The sequence below is a fragment of the Acinonyx jubatus genome, chromosome C1 (assembly GCF_027475565.1).
Source record: "Acinonyx jubatus isolate Ajub_Pintada_27869175 chromosome C1, VMU_Ajub_asm_v1.0, whole genome shotgun sequence".
Taxonomy (NCBI): domain Eukaryota; kingdom Metazoa; phylum Chordata; class Mammalia; order Carnivora; family Felidae; genus Acinonyx; species Acinonyx jubatus.
Genome location: NC_069381.1, coordinates 44644138 through 44667635, shown reverse-complemented (window position 1 = coordinate 44667635; position 23498 = coordinate 44644138). Strand labels below are relative to the sequence as shown.

The 23498-nt window shown below is 41.8% G+C and overlaps 1 long non-coding RNA gene across 1 annotated transcript in view; it reads left to right on the top strand.

Annotated features, from left to right (window-relative positions):
* Positions 1-23498, top strand: part of LOC106975017 (uncharacterized) — a 240249-nt gene that overhangs the window by 161565 nt on the left and 55186 nt on the right. Inside the window, exon 8 of the long non-coding RNA XR_008294900.1 lies at positions 2790-2956. This is a non-coding gene — a long non-coding RNA (uncharacterized LOC106975017). The remainder of the gene's footprint in view (positions 1-2789; positions 2957-23498) is intronic.

The following is a 23498-nucleotide window of genomic DNA, read 5'->3' as shown; positions in this document are numbered from 1 at the left end:
TAACTCAAATGTCTCTTCGTCTGTGTCTAAATTCCTGATTCTCCTAAGCAGAAACAACCATTCTCTCTTTGGTTCCATATGTCTTATCATACCACATTTTGTTTATAACCCTGTCTTCTCCATTAGAGTGTGAGCATCTTGAGAGCAGAGGCTGAGTCTGCATCCTGTCCATTTTGTCAGTAGCTGGCACAGAATGGTTCAGTTGCATTTTGTTGAATAAATTAATGGGGGAGCAAAGGAATGAGTCAAGGAATGAAGGAGTGGCTGAATGAATGAAGGCACGTGTCATTATTTACCATTTCACATTCAATCCATCAGGCAATCTGTTGGCTCTACCTTCAAAATATTTCTAGAACCTGGTTACTTCTCACCACCTTTATTGCTACCATTCTAGACTAAGCTATCCTGGACTCTAGTCAAGATTTCCCTATTAGTTTCCTAACAGTTAGTTCTCTCTGCCTTGATCCTTGATAACCCCTAATGTCTATTCCCAACATGGAAGCTAGATGTATTCTTTAAAAGTAGAAACCGATACTCTGGTTTCTCTTCAGATCGTATAAATCTTTCACCTTTTACTAAAAGTAGAAACCAGATCAAAACCCTCCTCAGGCTTTCATTTCATGCAAAATAAAAGCCCAGGTTCTTTCAGAGGCTGACAAGCTTTCTATGAACCACCGCCTCTCCTTTCAGTGTCCCATCTGGCCCTGCTTACTTTCTAATCTCATCCATTCACTACGACTCTCCACCTTGCTCCCTCCACACCAGCCACCCTGGCTTTCTTGCTGCTCCTCAAATATACCAAGCTTGCTTCTGTCACAGGGCCTTTTCATGGGCAGTTCCCACTGCCTGGAATGCTCTCTGCTACTTCCTGGTCCACTCCCCCAACCCCTGCAAGTCTTTGCTCAGATGGTACACATTCAATTGAGCCCAACCTTGACTACTTTATTTAATATCCTTCTTCTGACTGCCATTTTTTGATTCCATAGCACTTCTAACATACTATATAGTTTAATTACTGATCACATTTATTATTTATTGTCTGACTCTCCCTACTAGAATGTAGGCTTTATAAGGACTTGCTCTATTTTGTTCAGTGATACATTCTAATTGGCTAAACAATGCCTGGAACATAGTAGACATTCAACAGGTAACTTTTGAATGACTAAGTGAGTGTATGACTACTCTAGGATGTAAGCTTCTTTTTTCTTTTTTTGGGGGGGCAGGGTTAGGGTATGTGCTTTGTAGGATGTAAACTTCTTCTTTTTTTAATGTTTATTTATTTATGTTGAAAGAGTGAGTGAGTGGGGGAAGAGCAGAGAGAGAGGGAAAGAGAGAATCCCAAGCAGGCTCTGCACTGTCAGCGCAGAGCATGATGTGGGGCTCAAATGCCTGAACCATATGAGCATGACCTGAGCTGAAATCAAGTCAGACGCTTAACCGACTGAATCACCCAGGCACCCCAGGATGTAAGCTTCTTAAGTGCCCTGAACTTGTCAGACTTTCTTATTGCGTCCCTAACCCCAAATAGAATGCCTGCCACTTAGTAGGTGCTCAACAAATATTTGTTGAATGAGTGGATGCATAGGAGTTGAGTTTCAGTGGGTCACTCTTAAGGGGTTAAAAAAAAAGCAGGCTGTCAACTAATAATCAGTTTAGTTTATTTAAAATATCTTGGTGTTTATTTTAACAAAAGCCTTCTTGGAATTCTAACACTAAAATAGGATGTCATTGAGGCCTCTGTGGTTTTAGTGGCTATGACCTTTAGCATCTTTCTCAGGATGGGAGGGTGAGTGTACATGGAGGGCCTTAATTAATCCAACCCTGAGGCTGGAGTGATGTGCTGACAAAATAATCAGGAAACCTTACAGACCAGCTTCCCTAAAATAACCTTGCAATTGTTCCTAACTACACCAGAAACTCCAATTTGGGCAGTTTCGGCTCCTCTCGATTGACTCAGAGTGCTTTTAGCTAACATCAAATGCTTAACAAATCTGAAAGTTTCCCACGAGAACCTTCCACTAAGTTTGCGTTCTGCCAAGCTACAGAAAAGGAAGGTCTGTGTTTTACAAATGCAGAAAATAGTTTTAACTGTACTCCAGTTTTTGCAGACTCATGGGTAAATTTTCCAGTCAAGCACCAGTCTATGTGATCTGATTTTTGATCAAAATATAATGTCTAACAGGTGGGCTATTTGGGACTCAATCTTTGCCAGGTGCTGTGAAATAATGACAAATGATCATAGTGCCTATATATAAACGATCACAGGTCGCTCTCTTTGACCTGTGGTTCAGACCAGCCTTCCTAGAAACTCATTTTCAAACTACGCCCACTGCTGTGATTGAAAGTGGGTATTTTCAAAATTGCTTGGCTCGGCACACTTGCTGCTCTGGAATTACTTTGAATTGTGGCTTGACTGACAAGCTTATAGAATAGAAATTTGATATCTGAGTAAATAAACAGCCGCCAGGTTCATGCAGGGACTTCTGAGCGTGGCATTTTTCTAAGGACAAGTAGATACATCATCACGAGGGTCCTTGTTAAAAAGATACTCACTTTACCCTGGAAAGTAGGGCCAAAAACTATTCATCTTTATACCCATGACAAATTCGTTACTTGTAAATATTTAGAAATGAATAACTATGTGATAAATCTCTTTTATAATCATTAAAGAAAAATATCACTGTTTATAATATGATTCTTTTCAAGAGCATATAATAATTATTTTTTTAAATTTTGGTTTACAGAAGCTAAACGATGTCTTTTTCTTTTTCTTTTTTTTTATTTTACAGAGAGAGAGGGAGAAAGAGAGAATCCCAAGCAGGCTCCACGCTCAGCAGGGAGCCTGACATGGGGCTCGATCCCAAGACCCTGGGATCATGACCTGAGTCAAAATCAAGAGTTGGACAGTCTACCGACTGAGCCATCCAGGCATCCCTAAGAGATGTCTGTCATTGTGGTAATTATCTATTAGCATAAGTAGTGAATAGTTTTGTTTTCTCTTTTGCTATTTCTTTCTCGTTTTCAACATGCTATTTTGTTTTAATATCTTACGGTATTTTCCAGAATCATACTTTCCTTTAGTTTCAAAACTACTTTTGGAAATACATCGGGCATACAATACAAACAAAAATGGATGTATTAGATGTACTGTGTTTCTTCAGTTGAATTTCCTACTAGAAAAACATAGCAAAATCTTTGCTTTCAGAACTAAAAATATATTTTGTGTGTATTTGATATGATAAGTTAGAACAATCTCCTTCATTTCAATAAGCCTTTATTCCATACCTTCTACGTGCAAGCCACTGTGCTAAGCACTTTATAAGAAGTGATAAAGGCAAGTCTAGATATAGGGAGATAGACACCCCCATTGGCAGTTGCGAAACAGTGTGGTGATGCTTCCATTTATATGAAATATCCAGAGTCAGCACATCCAGAGAGACAGAAAGCAGATTAGTAATTTCCAGAGACTGGAAGCAGAGGGAATAGGGAGTGACTGTTTAATGGGTGTGGGGCTTCCTTCTGGGGTCATGAAAATGTTCTTGAACTAGAGAGTGCTAGTGGTTGCACAACGCTGTGAGTGTGCTAAATGTCTCTGATGGTTCATTTCATGGTATGTATATTTTACCATAATGCATTTTTCTTAAAAAAAGAATACTAAAACAACAAACAGAAATCCCAGTGTGGTAAGGAAAACTCATTCATTCATTCATTCATTCAACAAATATTTACTGAGAGCTCGTTGTGTGTCAGTCACTGGTTACGTCCTAGGCACCAACTGCTGAGCAACACCAGACATTGTCATTCTCTCATGGACTATGTCTAGTTGAGAGACAGAAAATTAACAAGTAATTTTTTAAAGTTTAACCATGGATAAATGCTATGGAAACAAAATGGATAACTAAGACACTTGGCCTAATTGAGGGTGTTGGACAAGGGCCAGGGAAGATTATACAGAGGAAGGACGCATCAGTCCGGGTTTTCACGGATGAGTAGAAGCTGGAACGGAACTGGGGCAGAGGGGTGAGGTGGAGAGACCATGGGGAATATGGTAGCCCCTTTAGGAGCTTGCTGCCATGCAAGGAGGTGGTGGATATAGAAACAGTGCAAAGGGTGTTTAGAAACTTAATGAGACAGAATTTGATGATGGATTGCATCTGGGATTGTCGAGTCAGGAGGGAGGGAGACAAAGGGGGAGAGAGAGAGAGTGCCTGTTTCTTAGCTTTCTGGTTTGCAGATCTGTATGATTGACAGTGTCACTCGAAGATAGGAAGTAATCCAGAGGCACCTTTGCCAGATAAAGGAAGGCGTTGCAGAAGAAAACACCTAACGTTGGAAGTGGGTCACGTTGACTCAGGTGGGAAGCCTGACACAGTCTCTTCCTCGAATCTTGTGTAAGAATTTTTCCTATGCTCTTTGGAGTCGTATTTAGTAGTCAACAATAAGTCCATGTTACAATGATAGCTACATATTCTTGTAACTCATTAAAAATATATTAGCTGTCTAGGAAATGATACATAGTTCCATTATCCCTAGCACATACTTTAATTTCTTTTTAAGAAATTTTTAAGTATAAAATAAGAATGAAAGAGAAAAGGGGCACCTGGATGGCTCAGTCGGCTAAGCATCCAACTCTTGATTTCAGCTCCAGCCATGACCTCATGGTTCGTAAGTTAGATCCCCACATGGGGCCCTGTGATAACAGCTTGGAGCCTGCTTGGAATTCTCTCTGTCTCTCCCTCACTCATGCTTGCTCCCCCCTTCCCCCCTCAGAAAAAATAAACTTAAAAAAAAAAGAATAAAAGGGAGAAGAAAGATACCAGTTATTGAGTTTCCACTCTGTGCTACCAGGTACCATGCTAGGCACATAGTACAAATTTTCTATTTAAATGACCTATAGATCTTTCCCCCATTTTAAATATGAGGAAACAAAGGCTCGGAGTAAATTAGTAAATTATTTACTAATATTACTGTATTACAAATACAGGTAATAAGTAGGAGAGGTAGGATTTAAAATCAAGTCTCTAGGGGCCCCTGGATGGCTCAGTCGGTTAGGCATCCGACTTCAGCTCAAGTCATGATCTCACAGTTTGTGAGTTTGAGCCCCGCGTCGGGCTCTGTGCTGACAGCTCAGAGCCTGGAGCCTGTTTCGGATTCTGTGTCTCCCTCTCTCTCTGCCCCTCCCCCACTCACGCTCTGTCTCTCTCTATCAAAAAATGAATAAATGTTAAAAAATTAAAAAAAAAAAATCAAGTCTCTAGTTGCCTACCAAGATTCACGTTTATTCAACTACACTGACATTTTTCTAACTTGAATCATTTGCATGGCACTTTTATGATTTTTTCTACATATGTATGCCACTTATACTAGGATTTTACAACATAGTTTCCTTTGAATTGGCTCATCTGTTTTTAGACTCAAATAGATTTTATAAGGGCACTTTATAGTACTAGCATGAATAGAAAGTTAGTGCAATTATAAAGGCAATCATAAAAGGCAAATGGAAACTATAAAGATTACAATTAAACAATGAAACAGTACTAACTTCTAGCTACATGCTGTTGTTTTCTGTTGAGGTTCTGAGTTTGATGCTTGTTCTCTCCCTGTAAAATGAAGGATTAGAAAAGTCAGAGAGGTAATCAAGACCAGTAACATATTGAGAGATAATCCCTGATAATTACTGCAGAGAAGAGAAAGAGAAATAATTTTCTCACCACGTGATTCAATGGTATTTACTGCTGTGAACCACCTGAAGCCGTTTTGCAAGCTACTGACATCGAATGTCCCAAGGCTAGGGAGCCACTACTCCCATCAATGGGATATCCACACTTTGGATTTTCTCTTGATATTGATCCCACCAACATTTGTATTCAAGATCATGGTGGCAAGAGAGTATGTAGCAGTTCAAGTTGCCTCTTTTACAAGAATTATCTGGATCGGGTCTAATGTAGCCTCCCGTCGGCTATGCAGGCATAAAAGAGAAAGGATTTGTCAACCGAAATCTCAGCTCTTACAGCATGTTATGAAATTTAGCTCAGGATGGAACATCTCCAAAGCTTAAATGATTTTATTTTTTTTTTAATTTTTTTTTCAACGTTTATTTATTTTTGGGACAGAGAGAGACAGAGCATGAACGGGGGAGGGGCAGAGAGAGAGGGAGACACAGCATCGGAAACAGGCTCCAGGCTCCGAGCCATCAGCCCAGAGCCTGACGCGGGGCTCAAACTCACGGACCGCGAGATCGTGACCTGGCTGAAGTCGGACGCTTAACCGACTGTGCCACCCAGGCGCCCCTTAAATGATTTTCAAAAGGGGGTTTTCATCACTTAGAAGGCCCCCACGTGACCGTAAATGAAATTATGAAACTTCAGAGACCCTGAGAGAATTATCGTCCCCAGTCCAGGAAGATGAGCCCACAACGACAGGTCAAAGCTGCGAGCAGAGGAGGCACTTAGGCTTGATTGAAGAAGAGAGGAAACAAACCTACCGCACTTGGCATTCATTGAAGGGAGACAGAGAAGCAACAAGTGCCTTCCTGAGGAAAGACCAGATGGAAGGAAAATTAAGCAGTTGAAAAACATTGCTGTGGTCTGTTCCACAAAAACCAGCAGAGCTGTGGTTTCTCTGGAGCCAGAGATTTGAAAGGTAAGGAAAATAGAGATCACATTACATGGTACCCAAGGGTTCAATGTGCAAAACAATGATTCTAATGAAGGGCTAGCTAACGCCTTTTCTGTCTCGGAGATGAGCAAGGGGAACGAGAGGTATCTAAACCTATAACGGCCATGTATTAACCCAGTCGGAATGATTTACTGTTACCATATTGGGGCTGACTTTGAGTTCAGGAGAGGAAAAAAAAATGAAAAACAAGCTTACCCATAAAAAGAGATTGTAGAACTTCGTGTCCCAACAAGTGGGTAAAAATGTTAACATTGTTTTTTTATGTCTTAATAAATGTCTTTCATAAAAATTGCTGACAACACACTCCCTAGATCTCTTTATTAGATCGGAAGAGATATTGATCAGAAGGAGGAGTTGATCAGGAAAAAAAAAGGGTGGAAGGAAACCAGGTCTTAGGTTACATAAAAATATATTGACTGTCTTTTTGAATTTAATAATCTGGTAAAAATAAGTATTTTTATACAGGTGATAGAAATGAGATAAGAGAAGTTAGGGAAAAAAAGAAGAAGAAGTTAGATAACTTGTCTGGAAACACATAGCTGAAAATGTAGAAAGCAGAACTTAGAGCCTGCCTGGATCTACAGCGTTTCGTCTTTCAACCAAACCCCTAAACCTTCTCTAATTAATCCTACCAGCTCAATGGAAATGGCCCATATGCTACTAATATTACCTTCAAAACTTCATGGAGTCACAAAACTACTGTGTCGGGAAAGAAGGATGGTGAGTTTGACCCCATTTTGGGGACATTGCAAAACTCCATGGGCAGTAAGGTAATGGTGCCCCCACTCCACAGATGACCAAAATAAGGCTCAGGCAATTACATGTCTTGCCTCAGGTGACGTAACTAATGTGTGGTCGTTCTGGCCATCCGCCTCACATCTCAGGTGGAATTCTTCTACCGAGGTAGCTTTTGGCTTTGCACAGAGAGCCAGAAGACGCCTTCAGTCATTATGGTCAGATGTGTTTTGTGAGCGACCATCGGCACTACTGGAGCAGTCAGTTTTAAAGACCAGACTACTATTGTGGGGACTGAACTCTTCTTCTGAGGAGAAATTCAGAATGTGGTTTGTCTTTGCTGTCTCGAATTCCAACAGATTGGTAGGTGATCCAGGCTTCTACTTTGCATACTTAGTACGTGAACTGTTTTATCCAGTGAGTGCAAAGACACAAAATGAAAGAGTCGGGTGACAGGGTCTCGATCCTCAGGCTGCACACAGTGTCATGGTTACCTTCAGACGGGCAAGATAGGCACAGAACCAAGGAGTCTCTTTTCACGAAGGTTGCTGTAGGGCCACGGGGCCTGCCTGCGGCGGGCCCAGCCAGAGGTGCATCAGGCGTAAGCACGGGAGACTAGATCAGAAATGAGGAGGAACGGGTCGAGGCAGTTGTTAGAATGCCCTTGACTCAGGTTTGAGTCTGTGATCCTGGAACCATAAGTTAGGAGCCCCCTCCAGGACTGCCATCTGGAGCGTGCACCGTTTCTGTTATCTCTTGAATCCTTTCATCTCAGCAATTAGCTCATGTTTTAGCGTTGAAAACCTTCTGATTTGATTTTCCCCATTCTCACTGCCAGTGAATCGTCGTATAGTGTTTCACTGGGAATGTGAATGTGTGTGTATTACGCAGGATCTTTACTTGTATTGGGGAATGGTTGCCGAAATCCCCACGGGGACTGCTTGGCACTTCGGCACTGATCCCCAACACTGAGGGCCAAATCCCAGCCTGGACTGTCTTGGTGAAGCCCTCCATGCTGAACAACAGGGTAACTTAACTGCTGTCTGATTACTGTGTCTAGAGATAATCTGCGGAAATGATAGGAATGATGGAAGCCGTTGCTGAATGATGAGAGTCACCATGCTTCCTCTAGAATCAGGGGCAGAAGAAGGAGTCACACCGTAGAGACCTAGGACAGGAGGTCATCGTGCAGTTTTGTAGATACGGCAGCACAAGGTGAGGAATCAAGTGTGTCTAACGGAGGCCTTCTTGTGAGGGGTTTACCTTTTTTGCAATTCTGTCTTGGATTAGAATGGACAATGACATAAAACATCTTCTTCCTTCGACATGACGGTTAAGTTGGTTATGCTTAACCTTTAGAGAGGCCTCTGGGCTGGTGTAATGGAGAACAGAGGTCAAAGTCTGCACAGGAAAGTGTAGCTTCCCCACCTTCATCCAGTGATGCCCATAAAGGAGGGACAGCACCATCTCAAGCGGAGTGCGGTTCAGGAGCTTCCGGTGCAGACCCTTTCAAAATGAGCAGGGGCTTTCCATGGAGGGGAGGAGCGTGGGGCAGCCCTCAGTGGCAACCCACACCTTGCACATGGGGCCAATGACTCTTTTCAAGGATTCTGAGGAGGGTGCCCCTTGAAGTGAGGGAAGCCTGGAAGGCTGTCGCTTACATAACAACGCATCCAGGTAGAGCCCACATTGATCCTATAAAAATACCACTCCTCTTACCTTACGGAATGCTTCCTTGAGAGGGAGGAATAAGAGACGTCATCCAATGGGGGCGCCTGGGTGGCTCAGTCGGTTAAACGTCTGACTCTTGTTTTCAGCTCAGGTCATGATCTCGTGGTTCTGGGGTTCAAGCCTCCCTGTCGGGCTCTGTGCTGTTAACACATTCTGCATGGGATTCTCTCTTTCTCTGCCCCTTCCCCACTCACGCTTTCACTAAGTAAATAAATAAACTTAAAAAACAAAGACACATCATTAGAGCTCTGGAATGGGAGGTAGGGATGGCATATGGGGCGTAACCCACAAATAGTAGTATCTGTGGGAGAGTGCCGGGCTTGGTGCTTCAGCTCCGATGAAGGTCATAGCAGAGACGCAGAACTGAAAGCAATGAGATGATGCATGGCACAGTAGAGGTGATAGAAACAACACGAGCTTGGGACTCAGAGTGATCTGGATCTGTCTTGGCTTCAAAAACTGTTCTCTTGGGGCGCCTGGGTGGCTCAGTCGGTCGAGCATCCGACTTCGGTTCAGGTCATGATCTCACAGCTCGTGGGTTCGAGCCCCGCGTCGGGCTCTGTGCTGACGGCTCAGAGCCTGGAGCCTGCTTCGGAATCTATGGCTCCCTCTCTCACTCTTTGCCCCTCCCCTGCTCATGCTCTGTCTCTCTCTCTCTCTCTCTCTCTCTCTCTCTCAAAAATAAATAAACATTAAAAAAAAATTAAAAAAAAAATGTTCTCGTGTTTGAACAAGGTACCGAAACAGTCTCTGCCTCAGTTTTACCCTCTGCAAAATGAGACACATCGCTGCCCGCAAGTAGGGAACATCATATAAAACATGGTAGCATCTCACAAGTACTCAATAATTAGTATCTGTTAGTATTTTCATCATCATTATTACTCATGCTTCTAGCATAATTCTTGGGGTTAATTCTTAATAGCTAATAACAGCCAATACCTCTATCTCACTTAGCTGTGTTCTAGGCACTGTTTCCAGCACTTATATTAACTAACTTAATCCCCGTAACAACCTATGAAGTAGCTTGTATTTTCCATTTTACAGATAAGGAAATTGAAACGGGAGAGTTTAGTAACTTGTCCAGGGGTGCACCACCGGAAAATGGCAGGATCAGGATTTGAATGGAACCCAAGCTGTCAGGGTGCAGTGCTCATTCTGTTAACTGTGATGTTATAAATGTGACTCCTTGTCTGCCTAAGAGGATCTATGAAAAAAAGCATAAGGCATATCATTAATCTTTTTTTTTAATTTTTAACGTTTATTTATTATTGAGAGACAGAGACAGAGCATGAGCATGGGAGGGGCAAAGAGAGGGAAAGACACAGAATCCAAGGCAGGCTCCAGGCTCTGAGCTGTCTCCACAGAGCCCGACGCGGGGCTCAAACTCACAAACCGTGAGATCATCACCTGAGCCGAAGTCGGGTGCTTAACCGACTGAGCCACTCAGGTGCCCCAGCGTATCATTAACCTTGAAGGACATGGGGACACAAAACTCAGGTGCATGAGGCCAGTGGAACAAACACAAAGTCACATGGGCCCGGTGGTGTATCACAGCCTTTGAGCCAGTGCGGTTGGAGCCACAGTGAAAGGCAGGAGTCTGAGAAGTCAGCTTGGGCAAGGAGACGCTCCAGGAGTTGGCCAAAGTAGTTAGCAGGGGAAATTTCTGACCCAGGGTTCTCCTCTCCCATCTGGCAAGCACACAGAGACCAACAAGGAAGAGAAAGAGCAAATCCTTGCAGCAATTTTAAATGCATAGGACATAACATTAGACATTACGGAGTCTCTTCATTTTACAGTTGACAAAATGGCGTCGCCAGTGGAGCCAGTGACTTGCTGGGGGTCGCAGAGGTAGACTGTGTAAGGAGGCATCCGGAGGAAGTGGCAGCGGCTCGTGGTAGCTATGGAGAAGGATGTGCTGTGGGAACGGGGAAAGGGAAGACAGGAGAAAGGATGTGTGTGAGAGGCTCATGTGAAGCACGTTGACCACAGACTCTCAAGCGATGTCTTTGTGCTAGCTATTAGTTTGATAAACATTGTCTTCAAGGGAGAGAGATGGGAGGTCAGTTGGGAAATTATTTCCTAACCCAGGGCAGTAATGAGAGTGTGGGTAAGGTCAGGGCCATGGTGGAATAGAGGAGGGACCATGTTCAGGAAACACCTCAGAGATAAAACACATAGGTTTGGTGGGGTGGGGGTGGGGGTGCACCGAGACCCGACGATGCGATGAAACACGGTTCTCTTTCTAGGTGGAATCCCGAGGCCACTATGGGAATGGGAAGGAGGCAGAAGCCAGGGAGGGGCCAGAACAGACAAACCCTCAGCCTGCTTGTCATTACACAAAGGTTGGATTCTGTTGAGCACAGAGGAGTTCTTTCCTCTCTCCAGCTGAGCACATCTGGCTTTCAGGACGAAAGGATCTGATGTGTCAGGTTTAAACGTCTTGAATGACCAGCTGAAGCAGAGAAGGGATGAGAAGCATGTCAGGTCAACGCTGTGACCTCCCTGGGGCTGTAAGTGATATTCCCAATAATAAACATGGAGTCTGGGCTAGGAGAGGCCCACGATGGTCATTGTTTCCCTGACTAGAATTTTACATGCACGCAGGCTGGAAAACTTGGCCAGAAGTTTGAACCATGTGTTCCGTCAAGTCCTATAAGTCTTGAGACTCCTTTTTTATATTATCCCAGTGAGAAATGTATTAGGAGGTTTATACGAGCCAGGCAACTGTCCTGATATTTTGCAGAGAGTATCATTGATATTTGGGCCACTGTGGTAAAAAAAAAAAAAAAAAAAAAGTCCTTTGCCCAGGCACACGGGTATAGAGTTGGCAGTTATCAAAATGTGGACAAACTGGGGAGTCAGCTTCATTGCTTCCACGCTGCCTATTTGCTGGTGTTTGTGCTTTGATGACCTCCTAGGTTTGGAATATCTTCTATTATTCCAACCTGCATAAGCAAAGTACTGAAAATTCACAATAAGATGTGAAATACTGATGGAAGCTGGCAGTGTTCCCCCTCCCTGGGCATTTGCAGGCACAAAGCAGTAGGGCTGTAAGGCACTGTGCTTCAGAAATCAGCCTCAGTGGTAGGGAAGTCACCTCAGTCGCTCCATCTGAAATGCACTTGAATTTCTTCCCAGAGCCTACCCTGTTCTTGGAAGTGCAAATCAGCCCCACCCACTTTGCAAAGCCTACTACCAACCCCAGCCCACAACAGTCTCCCCTACGTTGAACTTCTCTCGGATGTACTGCTTAAGACGTGTATAAGAATTGTGAAAAGCAAACCGATTAGCCATCTCCCTTTGGATGGCATGGTCTAAAACTGAGTCCTTGGAAACCCAAAACCTGGAGTTCAGATCTCAAGTTCACCATTTACTAGCTGGGTGCCCTTGGGCTACATTACCATCCAGTGCCTCACTTTCCAAATTTGTAAACTGGGTGTATTCGTGCCAGACTCACAGAACTGTGAGAATTAGGTGGAATCACACAGGAAAATACCAAACCATGATAAGGGTTTTCTAAAAGTTAACTCTGCCCTTTTTCAAACTCCTGAAATTGTGACAAGAGGCCGCACATAGTAATTCAGTTGTTTTCCAAGCTCCCAGAATCTGCATTTAACATATGTATGTTCTGTGTGTGCGTGTACATGCTTGTGCATGCACACCCTACTTATATTGGTAATAATTAAATATTTTCTTTAAATCAACTTATGAAAAATTTGAATTTACTTAAAAACAAAATTTGTATTACAATTCTAAATGAAAGGAGCAGGATCTCCTGCTCTAAAAAGAACGTAAACTGAAGTCAGTAAGACAAAGCAATATTATTTGATGCTAAGTAGGCTCTAAGCATTAGATCTGCTCTCTTAGTATTAGAAAAAGGAGAATCAGGGGCGTGTGGGTGGCTCAGTCGGTTGAGCGTCTGACTTCAGCTCAGGTCATGATCTCACCGTTCCTGAGTTCGAGCCCCACGTCAGGCTCTGTGCTGACAGTTCAGAGCCTGGAGCCTGTTTCAGATTCTGTGTCTCCCTCTCTCTCTGCCCTTCCCCCACTCACGCTCTGTCTCTCTCAAAATTAAAAATAAAATATTAAGGGGACAAATTAAAAAAAAAGAATCAGCAAATGTCAAAGAGGTTTTGTGGATAGGCTCTTACAAAACGTAGCATTTTTTTGTTGATGTAGCCAAGTTAGAAATACAATTGAAAAAGGGGGCTGACTGTTTCACAGTAAGACTCATTGTCCTTTAATTGATGTCCTTTTATCACTCAATTCATCTTTCAGGGCACTCACTCTTTAGAGCAAAAATTACAGTCGATAGTGCAGCGTTTTAGAAGCAGAGACATCAGCCTTTGAAATTTGGCCCTGCTCCCTACTTGCCTATTACATCGAACAACTTACTCAAGTCTTTGTACTTCACTCTCCTCATTAGTCAAATGAAGTATTAACACTCAGCTTGGAGGGTATTTGCGTGGATGCCATAAAGTATGTTACATACATAGTAAAATGCCTTGAATTCATAACAGAAAAGCATAATGATGATGACAGGGAAAATTGCCTTGTCAAAGTGCAGACATAAAATAAAGAGCAGGGTGTTTGTGTGCCCAGCCATCCAGTTCACAGGGACAAAGATGTTCTGGGGCTCTCATCCCAGACATCCGGACAAGCTGTTAGCACATAACTGGGTGGTTTGAAGCCCTCCAGGATTATATAATATTAGATGGCAACCAGAACTGTTAGACCTTTTTCTTTTACTCCTTACATAGATTTCATTTTTCAACCAAAGTTAGAAAACTTTTTTTTTTTTAGTAAAATATTGAGAAAGCACCGTAAAGCAGAAAGGAAAAAATAAAATCACTTCTGATTCTGCTACCCAGACAAAACTGAATATGGTATTTTGCAAATATTTTCTTTCAGATTGTTCTATTCAGATGATAGGTATATAATGTTTTTTGTTTGTTTTCTTAAGATGGAAAGCTACTCTGCCCTTCGTTTTGTTATCAGGTCTGTTTCTTTCACAAATAAAATGTGTACTCATGCAAATATTTTTCTGATCATTCTACAACCTGGCTTTTATGTTTATGATAGCATATCACATGGATGTAGCAAAATTTACTTAGTTATATCTAATGCCAGTAGTTTTTTTTTTTTTTTTAAGTTTATTTTGAGAGAGAGAGCTCATGTGTGCATGAGCAGGGGAGGGGCAGAGAGAGAGAATCCCCAGTAGGCCCCCTGCTGCACAGAGCTGGACAGGTGCCCCTCTAATATCAGTTATTTAAGTTGCCTTGAGTTAATATCTACTGTTTTACAATTTTTTTTAAGTTTATTTATTTTCAAAGAGTGTGTGCGTGCATGAGTGAGAGAGGGGCAGAGATACAGGGAGAGCGAGAGTCCCAAGGAGCCTCCACACTGTAAGTGCAGAGCCTGATGCAGGGCTCCATCCTATATACCTGGTGAGATCACGACCTGAGCTGAAATCAAGAGTTGGATGCTTTAACTGACTGAGCCACCCAGGCACCCCATACCGTTTTACTATTTTTCAAATGTTGCAGTTCACTTCCTTTTAAATGAATCATGACCCAGAAACAAGACAATTTCTTTCAGATAAATTGTGAGAGGTGGACGTTCTAGTCAAAGAATACGTGCAGTTTAAGGCTCTTTGAGACTGCCACATTATTCTCAGGAAATTTAATATTAGTTTACAGTGAATGTGGAAGAAATGCACACTTTTTAGCCTCCCTGCCCAAAGTAGGTGGTATCGCATAAACATTTTTTGGGTGCCCATTGAGGTGAAAATGTTATTTTAAATGTTTGTACGTTTCCTATATACTTACTGATGGCTTCTATTTTTTTCTTTTATGAATTTCGTGTTCAGATCTATACTTACTTTTTCCCCATTGGGGCATTTATCTTAGTCTTACTGATTTGCAAGAAAATATTTACATATAAGATCAGTAATTTGCACGTCCTACACGTTGGCACTGATTTTGCCGATAACCTGTTGGTTTCTTATTTTTACAAATGCCACGTGTGATAGCTACAATATTAAAAAATTAGGGGCGCCTGGGTGGCTCAGTCAGTTAAGCGGCCGACTTCGGCCCGGGTCATGATCTCGCGGGTCCGTGAGTTCGAGCCCCGCGTCGGGCTCTGTGCTGACAGCTCAGAGCCTGGAGCCTGTTTCAGATTCTGTGTCTCCCTCTCTCTGACCCTCCCCCGTTCATGCTTTGTCTCTCTCTGTCTCAAATATAAATAAACGTTAAAAAAAAAAATTAAAAAAAAATTATCACGTAGTCCTATCTGTTAGTGACTTCTTTCATAACTGTGCCTTTGGTATCAAGCTCAGAATGTTTTACGCTATAGTCAATTATATAAATTTTTGCACATATTATCTTTCAGCGCTTTACCAGTTTTAAAAAGTTTTGCGAATAATACACAAATAGAATTTTATTGTAAAAATTTTAATGTGATCAGAACCACTGAAACATGCCCTCGTTCCCTTGGTTATCTCATGCAGTCTTGTGGCTTAAAATGTGACCTGATGACTCCCAAATTTATATGTCCGTTCCTGAACTGTTTCCCGGATTCCAGGGTCATACATCCGCCTGACTATTTGACAACTCTACCTGGATATGTAACAAGCACCTCAAATTTCACAGACCCCAAACTAAGCCCTGACATCTCTTCTACAACCTACCTCTCCTGTCACCCTTCCCACTTCAGTTAAACACGAATCCATCATGCACATGCTCATAAGAAAGTCCTCGGAGGCTTGCTCACTTTTTTTTAAAAATTTTAATGTTTATTTATTTTGAGAGAGAGAGAAAGAGAGAGAGAGCAGGGGAGGTGCAGAGAGAGAGAGGGAGAGAGAGAATCCCAAGCAGGCGCCATGCGGTCGGCACTGAGCAGGACGCAGGGCTCAAACTCACAGACTGTGAGAGCATGACCTGAGCCTAAATCAAGAGTCAGACACTTAACTGACTGAGACACCCAGGCGCCCCCTAACTCTCTTGTTTTTACAGTCCTGTTGAACTATTCGACAATTCCCATTAGCTCTCCCTTCAAAATATATCCAGAAGTCGATTACCTTATGCCACCTGTCCTGCCACCACCCTGGTCCCAACCACCATCATCTCCCTTCTCCAGGTTCGCAACAGCCCCCTGTCTAGTTTTCCTTCTTGCTGTTCTTGGCTTAGTAACCGTGGAGTAATCCTGTTAAGAAAACTACGTTATATTGTGTGTCCTTGGCTTAACACCTTTCAACAGCTTGCTCTGTCATTCACAGGAATCACCACAATCCTCAAACACCCTTTAAGGCCCTGCAAGGTATGCCTTATCTTGTTGACCTCATTCCCTGCTACTCTTTCTTCGGGGAACAACATGCCCAAGTCAGGGTATCGAACGTTCCAGGTCCGCTCCCTCCTGAGGGAGTGCTCACCGTTCTGCAGCCTGGGAACATACCCACGTGGCACATTCCCTCACCTCTGTCGCATCTTTTCTCAAGTATCACTTTCTCAGCAAAGTGTTTTTTCTCTACCCCCATTTGTGCTCTGTTTTCCTCTAGCATTTTTTCACCATTTATCCTATATTTTACTCATTTATTTTGTTTATGGTCTCTCTCCTCCCCACTAGAATGTATGCTCCATGAAGGCGGAATTAGTGTTGCTGTCCCCTGCTGTATCCTCAGCACGAGGAATAGTGCCTGGCACATGGCAGGCCCTCAACTGTTTGTTAAATGAGCCAATTAACTTATATAAACTTCCCTTTTGTCATCACTCTCAAACTCAGTCCCTTCCCCAAGCACCAGAGGTAACTAATAATAAACGAAGAAAGCAATTGCAGAACATTATATACAAGGAATCCTTAATGTAAAGCAGATAAATAAGTAAATGCCAAAATAAAGTTATGGAGGCACACACACCAAACTAAGATGTTGTTATTCCATCTGGAACTTATTTATCTCTGAAGGAGGGGAAGATATCCATTTTTTTCCCAAGTGACTAACCAATCGTGCTATTATTATTAAAACCTATCCACTAATATTCTAACATATCCTCACTGATACAATATGACACTTTGAACATATATTACATGTGTCTCAACTGGGGCCAGTTTGCTGGACTATCTATAGCTGTAATGCAGAATTTTAAAATTATATCACTCTAGCAAACTTGCATATCAATTAGAGTTAGTCACCTCTTACTACTCTTTTAAAAAAATTTTTTTAATGTTTATTTTTGAGACAGAGAGAGACAGAGTATGAAGCGGGGGCGGGGGGGCGGTCAGAGAGAGGGAGATACAGAATCTGAAGCAGGCTCTAGGCTCCGAGCTGTCAGCACAGAGCCCAATGTGGGGCTCGAACTCACGGACTGTGAGATCATGACCTGAGCCGAAGTCGGATGCCTAACCGACTGAGCCACCCAGGCGACCCATCTTACTACTCTTTTTTAAAAGTGTCCCTGCTTGTTTTCATGGTTTTATTCTCTCAGCTATTTTTTTTTTTGATATCTTTTAAAGCTGTTAGGTTAAAGAATTAGTATTTTAGTTGGAATTTCATTACATGTACAGAGTAGTTTGTGAACAATTGACATATTTATACCATTAAGTACTTCCTTCTTGGAACATGGGATGCCTTCCCAATAATTCATATATTTTATGGCTCAGAATGTAGTCATGTTGTCCTCATTAGGTTTAGGACATTTCCCATTCAATTTTTTTAAATTATTACACACAGCTAGAACAGAGATTCATTTTTGTGTATTTGTATTGTGAGCCAAAGTACTGAGTCCTATTATTAGAGTTTTGCTGTAGTTGTTGTGTCTCTGGGTTTTCTGGCTAGATAATCATCATCTTGAGATAATGACAATTTTGTCACCCCCTTACTACACCTGGATTCCCCAACATTCACAGCTTAAGATGGTGGCCTATATATGAGTGATTTGGTGGGAAGCACAAGGGCTCCGATCCCATGTAACAGCTCTTTCACATGGGGGAGCAAAGAGAGAGAGAGAGAGAGAGAGAGAGAGAACCAAAAGATGTGCTATTGAGTGGGTCACAGCTAGAGGTTATTTGTTGTCTGATCCCACAGGACTGATTAAGAATCGTATGTGAGGCATTTCCATATTAGCCACAATAAGGAGAGAGAAGAATTTATGCCCTTCTGTCTATCTGCCATTTTGCTAACGTTTCACCCCGAGAGGTGTTAACTTTACCTCACTTCTGGGTTTTGCATATGTGGATGCTGTGTACAGTCCCAGCACATTTCATGCCTCAGGATCAAGAGGGAAGCTTCAGGGGAAAAAAGGTGTATGGTGCAGGTCTGACAACGTGAGGCTCTGTCATATTACACTGCCAATAAGTCAGTCTGAGACTACACAGAACAGTGCTTGCTGGAATGAGATAAACAAGGCCAAGGGGATCTGAAGTGGTGGATAAGAGATACCAGTACAGTCCACCCCTTGTACTTAGATCCTCTAGTGCTTGCCATCACATCTGGCTTCTATTCTGCAGTATGGAGCCAAATAATCCCTCACCTTATTCCCCAGACAGAGGAAATGCAAAGCGAATCTTTCATGGAGTAACCTTCAGAGAGGTAGCCAGCCTTAATCACTGAGGCTTTGTGAGAGAGTTAATGAAACAAGGTCTAGTCCCTATTGTGAAAGCAGCTCTGATTACCTCTCACTTTCTGCCCAGGGGATTCTCAGACCTGCTTTTTGGGATACTTGCAGAAGAAACTGTGCCAGTCATTCTGATGTAAAGAACAAACAAAGAGGTGTGAGGTGACTAACACCAATAAGGTGACCTTTGACAAATGGAGGAGAACTGGCAGATAAATAATCCTCTTTCATTCTTCAGTGGACAGTTTGAAAGCTCATTCTAAATTATTCTTCAGAGGGTCTTTAGCAGGATCAAGCCATAGATGCCCCCACTAGGGACCATCTTGATAACATATCATTGGATTGGTTTTTCCCTGCTTTTCTGCTTCATTATTCCCATTGACCCAACTCTGCATCTTTGGTGTTTCTTCCACCAGTTGCTACCTACAAGCAATCCCTGTCTCAAGCTCTGCTTTTTGGGAAAATCTAGACTAGCTGGCATCCATGTGTGTCACCTCTGACCTATTATCCAATATTCATTGAAAATTCTAGCTATTCTCCTTTTCGCAATATTCCAGAAAAATCCAAGCACATGTTTATGGACAAATCACCAGAATATTTGTCATATATTCTTGTTGTGATATTGTAGGACCTTCAACAAGGAGACAGGCCTTCCCTTCTGTCAATAGGGGCTGGATCTGTGAACAGTTTTAGATCTGGAAATGAGGTCAGGGACCATAATTTTCCATAGCAGCAAATGAAATCATATTTTTGCTTTCCAGCCTTTTTTCTTCTAATCATACAAGTTGAGCATCACCCTGGTCTGTTGTTCACATGATTCACTCCCAGAATTTTAAGATGTATTATCTATTGCTACAGATCTTGGCAAGCCAAAGCATCCTATCCTACCGGCCACTCCAAGGCTTGCTACCCATTTTGGTAATTATGTCCACTTTGTCTCCAATGTTCCTGGCTTCTACTGTTCCACAGCACCCCCCTGTCCATCCTGGCTTATATTAGAAAGTCACCACTGAGTTTCTCAAAAATGCCAGTAGCCTTTTTCCTAGTGTATGTGGCCCTAGTAAAGTGAATGTGCTTGGGGCCCGCCTTGGGAACACAGACAGTGGAATTTCTGTTCTCGCCTAATAAATCCATTTTCATATTCTCACTTACTTTCTGACCATTTTCCTTATGGCATGCTTAGGCAATTCTTGCATCCCCATCTCATTTACTGTTGTCCTTTGCCAGGTTCAAGCTAGTGAATTGGGACTAGCTCCATATATTCCTGAAAGAATGTTGAATCTTGGGTGAATAAATTCTCACCTGTTCAGTCTTAGATTCTACCTTCTTAGATCCCACACCTCAAGGTCCACTCCTATACATGCTCCCTGGTTCCTGTGAGTGTCCTGTGAGTGGTACCAAGAAGTTATTTCCTGGAGCAGAGAGTCACTCCCTGCTTGGACGGTGCTGGAGGCTTGGCTTGTGCTATCAATCTGGAGGCAATGAGGAGTGAAGGATTGGATCTTAAAGACAAACATGAAATTGAAATGCATTTGCCTCGGTCGATGTCTCAGGTTGGGTTTTTTCAGAAGTAGATTCGGTGCCAAGGATTCTGGTGCAAATCTCTGAAGATGCTAGTTAAGGAACAGGAGAACCAGGAAAGGGAAGGACAGAAAGCCAAGCAAATGTGCAATTTCAGATGAAGTCCCAGACTCATTTGTTCACAAATGTTCATAGCAATTTTAGTCACAATAATCAAAATCTGCAGCCTAACAATCTCTTTTTTAAAGATGTTTATTTATTTTTGAGAGACAGAGCACGAATGGGGAAAGAGCAGACAGAAAGGAAGGCACAGAATCCAAAGCAGGCTCCAGGCTCTGAGTTGTCAGCCCAGAGCTCGACACGGGGCTCGAACTCACGAGTCACGAGATCATGACCTGAGCCAAAGTCGGCGCTTAACTGACTGAGCCACCCAGGTGCCCCTAAAACTTAACAATCTCAATGCCCATCGACAAGTGAATAGATAAACAAATTGTGATATAGTCACTTAATGGGAAATTACTCAGTATTGAAAGGGAACAAATCACTGATAGGCAACAGCAAGATTCCATCTCAAAAACATGCTAAGAAGCCAGATTGCAAGAGTTACATACCATATTAATCCATTTATATGAAATTCTACAACAGGGAAATATAATCTATAATGACTTAGAGCAGATCAGATGTCACCCTGGGCTGGCAATAGTGATAAGGTGGTAGTGATAATCTAACTGCAAGGATACTTTGGGGTGGTTATGGTGGTATATACATGGATTATACACCTTTATCATAACTTCCGGAACTGTGCATTTAAAATGAGTACATATAATCGTATGCAAGTTCATTTGTTCTTCTTTCCTCATTTCTTAAATAGAAACTTAGATCATTTTGAGACCCTCATTTTACAATATAAGCATTTCTTGCTAAGAACTGCTTTATCTGTATTCTTCAAATTTTGATGTGTTGTGTTTTCATATTCATTCAGTTTAAAATAGTTTCTAACTTCACTTCGGATATCTTCACTCATGGATTATTTAGAAGCGGGCTGTTTAATTTCCAACTATTTGGAGATTCTTCAGATATCTTCTTGACATTCATCTCTAGCTTAAATTCCTATGGTCAGATAATATATGTTTGATTAAATTTATTGAGACTTGATGAGTAGCCCAGGATATGATCAATCTTGTTTCAGAACTTGTGTTCTGCTGTTTGGGTGGAGTGTCTAATAAATTTCACTGAGGTCAAGTGGGTTGAGAGTGTTCTTCAAGTCTTTCATATCCTTGGTGATTTTCTTTTTTCTTTTTTGTTTTAATTCTTATTCTTTGGTGATTTTCTATCTTTGTGTTCTCTCACTTGTTGAGATCAGGGTTTTGAAACTCTAAATTGCAATTCTGGATTTTTACGTTCCTACTTTCAATTCTGTCTGTTTTTTGCTTCATATATTTTGAAGCTCTGTTGTTACATGCATACATTTTTTTTTTTTGGATTGATACTTCTTCTTGATGAATTCTTCTCTAACTTACTATAGTTCACCTTCAAATTATTATGTCACTCTGTGCTCTGAAAGAACCTTATAGCAAAATACTTCAATTTCCCCTTCCAATACTTTGGGCTATTCTGGTCATACATTTTACTCTACATATGCTCTAAACCCCACAACTTAGCGCCTTTTGTTTGTTTGTTTTTATGAAGTTAATTGTTTACAAGATATTAACAATGAGGAAAAAAGGTCATATATTTATCATTTCTGGGGCTCACTTTTTTATTTTGATCTAAATCTCCATCTGGTAATATTTTCCTTCTGCCTCAAGAATTTCTTTTCAACATATCTTACAGTGCAGATCTGCTGGAAATGAATGTTACACTGCTTTGTTGGTCTGAATTTTTCAGACACTATCCTTCATTTTGAAGGTTATTTTCTTTGTTCTGTCTCGACACTCTGTTCATTTCTTTATCTCTTTGTGTTTCATTTTGGGCAATTTTAATGGGTAGAGCTTCACATTAATTTTTCTTCTTCAGTATACAATCCATTTTTGAAAGTTTATTTATTTATTTTGAGAGAGACAGAGAGAGCAAGTGGAGAAGGGACAGACAGAGGAGAGAGAGAATTACAAGCAGGCTCCGCACCACCAGTGCTCGAACTCACAATCTGTGAGATCATGACCTGAGCCAAAGTCGGATGCTTAATCAAATGAGCCACCTAGGTGCCCCTGGGTATAATCTTTTTTTAAAAAGGTTTTGGACATCGTGTTTTTATTTCTAGAAATTCCATCTAGGTCTTACTTTTATATCTTGTATTTTTTTTTTCTTATCATCCTATTTATGTGTTTGCTGTCTTCTTGAATATATGGAACATCTGTTTTAACATTCTTGTCTGCTAGTTTTATTATCTCTTTCATTTAAGGGTCTATTTCTATCGATTAATTTCCTCCTGATTGTGGTCTCTCTTATTCTGATCCTTTGAATACCTGTTAATATTATACCGGATGCTAGACATTGTGATTTCTCATTGTTAGGTGCGGAGTTTTGTTATATTCCTTTATATGGTGTTGGATTTTGTTCTGACATGCAGTTATTTGGAACAACAGATTCCTTTCCATGTTTGCTTTTTAAGCTTTGTTAAGGTGTGTCCGGAGTAGATGTACGTGTGGAGCTAGTTCGGCCCCACTGCGGTGGCGATACCCTTTTCAGAACTTGACCTGGTGCCCTCACAATGACACTGTCTTTCCATTCTGGGTGACTGGCGCACACACTGTTTCAGCCCTCTGGATGGTTCTTTCCTGGCTTCGGGTAATTTCCTTTCATGCATGCATAGAATGGTGCTCAGCCAAGAATTCCAAGGACCTCTCTGCAGGTCACTGGAGCACTCTGTGTGTACTTCCCTCCACGCGGGTGCTGTGTCCCTCAACTTCCAGCTACCTTCGCTTGCCAGGTTCTGACCTATTTGAACTTTCCCCACCTGTGCCTCAGCAGGTGGGGAAACCTGAACTAGCACAGGTTTGTTTGCTTCCTTTCTCTCAGTCTTGTGCCGCCTGTTGTCCAATGTCACAGAACCATTTTTCACATTTATTTTTTTCCTGGATTTCAGGTTGTTTGAGGAAGGACAGTAAATATGTTCCTTGCTATCCCATTACGTTCTGACAAAGGAGGCCACTTGCACAGAAGTTATACTTCCAATCTTTTATGTAAGAAAAAAGAAAAGAAAAGAATATTGCTGTAAATTATTCA